Source organism: Chelonia mydas, chromosome 11 (assembly GCF_015237465.2).
Source record: "Chelonia mydas isolate rCheMyd1 chromosome 11, rCheMyd1.pri.v2, whole genome shotgun sequence".
In the NCBI taxonomy this organism is placed as follows: Eukaryota; Metazoa; Chordata; order Testudines; family Cheloniidae; genus Chelonia; species Chelonia mydas.
This window is the reverse complement of record NC_051251.2, coordinates 24,578,461-24,585,530: the sequence shown is the minus strand read 5'-3', so window position 1 is coordinate 24,585,530 and position 7,070 is coordinate 24,578,461.

Here is a 7,070-nt window from a genome sequence, read left to right as displayed (position 1 = left end):
TTTCCACCTTTCTGTTAAACGTTTCCATGCTTTAAATAGCTGCTGACATGCTTTAGGTGGGAGACTTTATATATAGTCTACTGTAAAAACATGGTAGTATAGTAAGTATTGTCTATTTGAGAATATATTTTAAATAGCTGTTCCATTTATATATTCTCTTCCTGTTGTCGACATGGACTACACAGCTGATCGTTCAAATCTGGTAGCTTGTGTATATATTAACTTCTGTATCTGGAAAGATAATGGCACAAATAATTAAGCAATCAATTTGCAAACATCTAGAAGATAATAAGGTGATATGTAACAGTCCACATGGATTTGTCAAAAACAAATCGTGTCAAACCAACCTGATAGCTTTCTTTGACAGGGTAACAAGGCTTGTGGATAGGGGGGAAGCAGTAGACAAGGCATATCTTGATTTTAGTAAAGCTTTTGATAACGTCCCACATGATCTTCTCATAAATAAACTAGGGAAATGCAACCTAGATGGAGCTACTATAAGGTGGGTGCAAAACTGGTTGGAAAACCGTTCCCAGAGAGTAGTTATCAGTGGTTCAGAGTCATGCTGGAAGGACATAACAAGTAGGGTCCCACAGGGATCAGTTCTGGGTCCAGTTCTGTTCAATATCTTCATCAATGATTTAGATAATGGCATACAGGGTACACTTATAAAGTTTGCAGACAATACCAAGCTGGGAGGGGTTGCAAGTATTTTGGAGGATAGGATTAAAATTCAAAATGATCTGGACAAACTGGAGAAATGGTCTGAAGTAAATAAGGTGAAATTCAATAAGGACAAATGCAAAGTACTTCATTTAAGAAGGAACTATCAGTTGCACACATACAAAATGGGAAATGACTGCCTAGGAAGGAGTACTGTGAAAAGGGATCTGGGGGTCATAGTGGACCACAAGTTAAATATGAGTCAACAGTGTAATTCTGTTGCAAAAAACCCGAACATCATTCTGGGATGTAGTAGCAGGAGTGTTTGTTGTAAGCAAGACAAGAGAAGTAATTATTCCGTTCTACTCTGCGCTGATTAGGCTTCAGCTGGAGTACTGTGTCCAGTTCTGAGCGCCACATTTCAGGAACGATGTGGACAAATTTGGAGAGAGTCCAGAGAAGAGCAACAAAAATGATTAAAGGTCTAAAAAACATACATATGAGGGAAGATTGAAAAAATTGGGTTTGTTTAGTCTGGAAAAGAGAAGACAGAGGGGACATGATAACAGTTTTCAAGTATGTAAAAGGTTGCTACAAGGAGGAGGAAGAAAAATTGTTTTTCTTAAACTCCGAGGATAGGACAAGAAGCAATGGGCTAAAATTGCAGCAAGGGAAGTTTAGGTTGGAGATTAGGGAAAACTTCCTAACTATCAGGGTGGTTAAGCACTGGAATACATTGCTTATGGAGGTTGTGGAATCTCCATAATTGGAGATTTTTAAGAGTAGGTTAGACAAAACCCTGTCAGGAATGGTCTAGATAATTAGTCCTGCCACGAGTGCAGGGGACTGGACTAGATGACCTCTCGTGGTCCCTTCCAGTTCTATTATATATCCCGCAGAGCTAGCATGTATAGCGGAAGGGAACTCTATCCCCTCCTCAGGGGAAAAGCCAGCTCTGGCAATATTCATTTACATGAGTTATAATCTTGCTTAACCATAGGTCCACATTCTATATTTTGCCTTAGTTGGAATTTGCCTGTGTTCTGAGTGGATAAATGATCATCAGTTACTATTGCTGTGTCCCTGAAAGGGCATAGGAATTGCGCAAGTGATGTGCCCCACTGGAGTGCAGCAGACAGGTGGAAGAGAGGAACCCGCTAATGCCCCCTGCGTGGATTTCAGGTGGCTGGGGATTGTTGCGTTCTAAGAATTCTGGACTTCTCCAACCTGAACAATTAATATCTGGAACTGTGGGCTTGGCTATAATCCCAAGATGGAGTCAGGTTTTCCTAATTTTAGAGAGAGACAGAGAGAGAGAGAGAGAGTGTGTGTGTGTGTGTGAAAATAGGTTATATTTTAATTTCTCAGCGCCAGAAGTAGGAGTTCAGCTCGGAGTAGGGACTTGAGCCATCATTGTATTTATTTTAGAAAGGGACTCCTAGATAGCTTGAACCCAGTTCTCATTGCTGACATTGGCATGTGGCAGTGGGTCACATATATTTTATACCCAGCGCTTCCCAGGGATCAGGCCCATGGGAAAAAAGCAGGCTGTTCAACAATTAATGCATATAAGTTCTCTATACAGGCCACACAGGCACCATTCTTGGTTCCATTCACCACAAATGTACGTTGGGGTTGGCTTATGCTGAGTATAAATTTCTTTTTTAAATTCCCTTTTTAAAGCTAAAATTAGTCAGTAATAAAAATATAGAAGAGGGCAGCAAACCCAGGATACATAATTGCTGTGCATTTATTTATTTAAAAACCTGTGAATAAAATGAATAGAAGTATGTATAATGCATATGAGATATGTACATATGTTGGCTGTATTTGTACTCCCCATATGCTTTTTTCTGTACCCCAATGGTTTACTGAGGTCGGAGTGGTGGGCAGAGCCCCACTGATTTCACTGGGGCTTTGTGTTGGTGCAGGTGTCTATCAAGGTGGAATTCATTGCAAGATTGAGCACTGCATTGAGTTCTTTGTAGTAGGTGTTATGCTTGCTTTGCATTTGACCAGCACCTAATGCAATGGAGCCCCAATCTCACTGAGGCTTTAGATCCCAGAATGGTTCTGCAATTAAAATAATAAATATGAAAATATGAAGATAGTAATATCACAAAGTTTGAGTATTACACATTATTTTCACATGCTAACTATGCAGATCTGTTCTGTTTGTTCATATGCATGTGGATTTATGACCTTGATCATTATGGTGTTAAGGAAATTATGTTAAATGTTGTGGAATTCTTTTCCTGGGTTGAAAACACGAAGTTCCTGATCTCGCTTCAGGACCTGGTAGTGTATATTCCTGCACTTGTGTAATGTCCTTTTGATTTCAGTGGGACTCCATCCACAGGCACAGGGGATCCATTCTGATGCAGGATCAGAAGCCAGCTTGTTTAATACGTTATTTGTATCACTGTATGGCAGTTCTACAAAGCTGGCTATATTTCACAAAATCTTGGCTTTTAAAAACAAAAAATCGTCCTCTCTAGGATCACTGAGATCCTGGGTGTGGCTTAAGGAATTAGATATTTCTGCCTTTTCAGTGTGTAAATTGTATAGTTGTACAAGATTATCTAACAGTTCTTTAGTGCAGGTTTCATTTTAGTACCCAATTTCAGATACAGCGATGAGGTAACATCTAAAAAGGGCAAAGTGCAAATTCATGTGCAGAATTTAAATGAGACCTTATTCTTGCTCCAATAAATATACACCAGATGCAAGGAGCGAATTGGAACACTTTCAGAATGCAGTTAGGGCCAATAAGAATCCCATCAGGGACCATTTCAAAGATTAGTTTCTGATGTCCATAGAAACATATTGTGTGAGTCTGTTCTTCGATAATACTCTGCTTCTATACATTGCCATCACCATGTAAGAGTTCTAGCTGTACAGGTCTGATTGCAGGATTTTGCAATGTCCTGTGAGAGCTGCAAAATCTCAGCACTCATATTGGACTGGTTCCTCCTTTAAAGTGAGCCTTTAAAGCTGTATTTTCTCCTGGGGAAAGCGTATCTGAATATTGCCTTGATTTCAAATGTCCTGCTCCAGTGCTACACAGAGATTCAAAGGAAGCGTAAAGAGGAAGTAGCATGTTCCAGCACTGAAACCTCAGGTGATCCGGATTCTATCCACCAGTAACTTGATGTGTGAACCTTGCTAAGTTACTGAACTTCTCTGTGCCTGTTTTCCTATCTTTGAAATCAGGATAATAATATCTACACCTTGCTTACCAGGGGATTGGGAAGCCTACTTCAAGATTGTTAGCAAAGCACGAAAATTCATACCAGTGCAAAGGATCCTTAATGTAAGCTGACTGGTGAAAACATTCTGAGAGGGGCTCCAGAGACCCTCAACTCCAAATACAGACAATGAGAGCTGAAAGTGATCAGTATCTCATAACATTGGGTTCTTAATGTTGTGCCTAGGGCCTTGTACAGGCACTCGACAGGGGGGAGGGGGAAGAAGAAGCATTTCATCCTAAGTGATATGAAATAATATACCTTTGTGGTTATTGTTGATTGGGTACAGCAGTAGCGATTTCCATAGCAGAAGCATGCTAAAACAATCTGTCATAATCAATAAATATTATTAGTGAGTTGGCTGGAACACAGGTGAGAAAACATAATATTTTTCTGTTTTTAGGTGGTTTTCAACTAGCTATACTATTAGCCAGTATTGCAGTGATGGGGAAAGGACACTACAGTATTGTAGTGACTGTAAAAGGAAACCTTTCTTAACGTGTGGTATGTAGGACAATCTTTTTTTTTCCCTCTTGGAATTGCAAACACTCTGACTAAGGCAAGCTAGTTGGCAACCACAATACATTTGCTGTGGCTCTGTGGAAAGAGCTTAGTCTTATCATCTTTGGTAAAATGGGTACCAGCAAAACTGAACAGGAAGCTCAAGTGTGCCAGCTGCAATGTGTAGGTAGTTAGTTATTCACACATCACAAAACCCAAACCTTTTCATCTTTACTGAACGAGAATGCATTAAAAATTCATTTTCTTTAATGTATGGTGAGATTAAGCAGTGTAAAAAATGTGACTATATGAGTCTCTCTTTTATAGGATGTGTCTGCCTGAGTTTCTCAGAGCGGAGTACATGCATCATTCAGCTGATGTGTCATTCCTGATCAAATTTACATGTTTCTTTAAACATAACACTACATGCCAGCATATCCTAACTGGATGTGATGCAGCATTAAAATGATGTTTCATGCTCTGGAACTTTAAAAAGACAAGGAAGGCAGAAAGGTACAAAAAGGGTAATGCTGAGGGGAGGAATGGCAGAGGAATTTGAGCCTGATGCTGCTTCCTTTGAAGCAAACTTTAGAACTCACATTGACTTCATTTGAAGCAAGATTGGACCCTACAATGGCTCCTGTAAAGTAATATGATTGTGTAATTTTCTTGTTCATTGTCTGCTATTCCGGAATGGGAGTGTCTTTTATCTGCTTCTTTTGAAGCACACAGTACATTGTTGGCATCTCATAAATAAATAATAGAATAATCATTCATTATCACTTGTTTTTTATCTATACCAGAGCTGGAGGAATTATTCATTGTGAATTATATTCATTGTGAATTTAGCCCCATTTTCTGTTCATGAATGATTTTTCCAAATGATTCGCTATTCCTAATTATTTGCCGCATAGTTTGTGTACAAAATTTCAGCCTACGGGTGGCTTGCAAATTGTTCTCACTTGAGCTACCTGCTTTTTGTCATGATTTGTGGTATGTGGCTGATTGTCTAAGTTATCTTTTAATGCTTAGATTCCCTGATTGGATGGCTGAAACCTTTTAAACAAGTATTAATGAATAACCAGTGGGGAATATGCTTGTTCAGATACAAAGAACAGTCAATTCCCAATCCGTTAATAGATTGTAGGGCCAGAAGGGACCACTGTCATAATCTACTCTGATCTTCTACATAACACAGGCCGATCACCTCATCCAATAATTTCTGCATCAAGCCCATAACTTCTGTATGAGTTTTAGCATGTGAGCAAAAAGCCATTTGCATGAATAACAAACAACAATGTGCAGCAACGTAGTCACAAATGTTCAGAAATACTGTTTTGTGGCACTCTGCCACAGTTACCACAAAGACTTCCCAACCTGAAGAGAATACTTATTAGAAATTGCAAAGGTTACCTCGGGGAGTTTCCTGGGTCTCAGGTATTGTGGCAATGTGAAATATGGCCAGAAATTTCTATGGATAGGAAGGACTGGATGAATGCAAGACAGATGCTGGGTGAGCAGGTCAGCTGTCAGTTCAAGGCCTACCATGAATTATAAGTGGACCTGGTAGCTCTCCTAGCTGGTCTTCATGTTTCAAATAGGGCACCCAAAATTAATGGACAATTTGACTTTAGTCTCTCTCTGTCTCAGTTCCCCATCTGTAAAATGGGAATAATAATACCACCAAACATCAAGGAGGTGTTGTGAAAATAATTGTGAAGCACTCTGGTACTATACTGATGAGTAACATTGAAAGCCCCTGTAGAAATAAATCACTTGTATTCAGAGGAGGATTAGAATAGTGCATGCAGTAAATAAGGCATAAGGGGAGACATTGAACAATGAGGATAAAACAAAATATTAAGTAGCTGCTCATTCAGTGAGTGCTATCCATCCTGCACACTGATTGAGGTAGTGGTCCTGTGGAAAGATCATATGTGATCATATAATTAAAGACTGTATCATAATACACAAGGGAGCTGAATTAAGACTGCATAAGCTTAATTCTAGTGCTTTTGAGTGCTAGACTTTGTAACTCTGATCTCCTTTTAACATAGTTGTTGCGTGTAATTATATATACACACACACAATTATTTATTACAGCTTTGCAGTAGTGCTTAGAAGCCCTAGTTGCAGACTAGTGCTAGGCTGTGTACAATCAGAGAACTAATAGAGAGTCCCTGGCCCACAACTTTGTTGATTGGTGAACATCTGGTAACTTTGTCAGACAGGAGAGTGGAAGAGGTAGCCTAAGACCACTCAGAGAATTGTTGGTTTTTTTTTTAACCTGTGCCTGCTTATATTTCAGTAGAACCTGCTGTGTTCAAAGTCTCATGTTGTGTATTTGTTGTAGATAGTGATTTTCCACAATGGGAAAAACTTTATTTACAATTTAAATTCACATTTGTATCCAAATGCAGATCGTTCCCGGCATTGTTGAAACATCCAGAAACCATCTCCTTCTACATATCAGAATTCAAGTATGTTATTCAATAGACTAAATAAGATGCATAGTGATTATAAATAATGTGTATGATAGAACAGCAAAGTTTAGAACTAATTGGGTACAATATTCCACTGTACAAACAAAGTTAACATTTAAGTTTACTAGAGCACAAAAAAGTGCCCTAAAACTTTAAAAAAAATACTTAGAGTAAA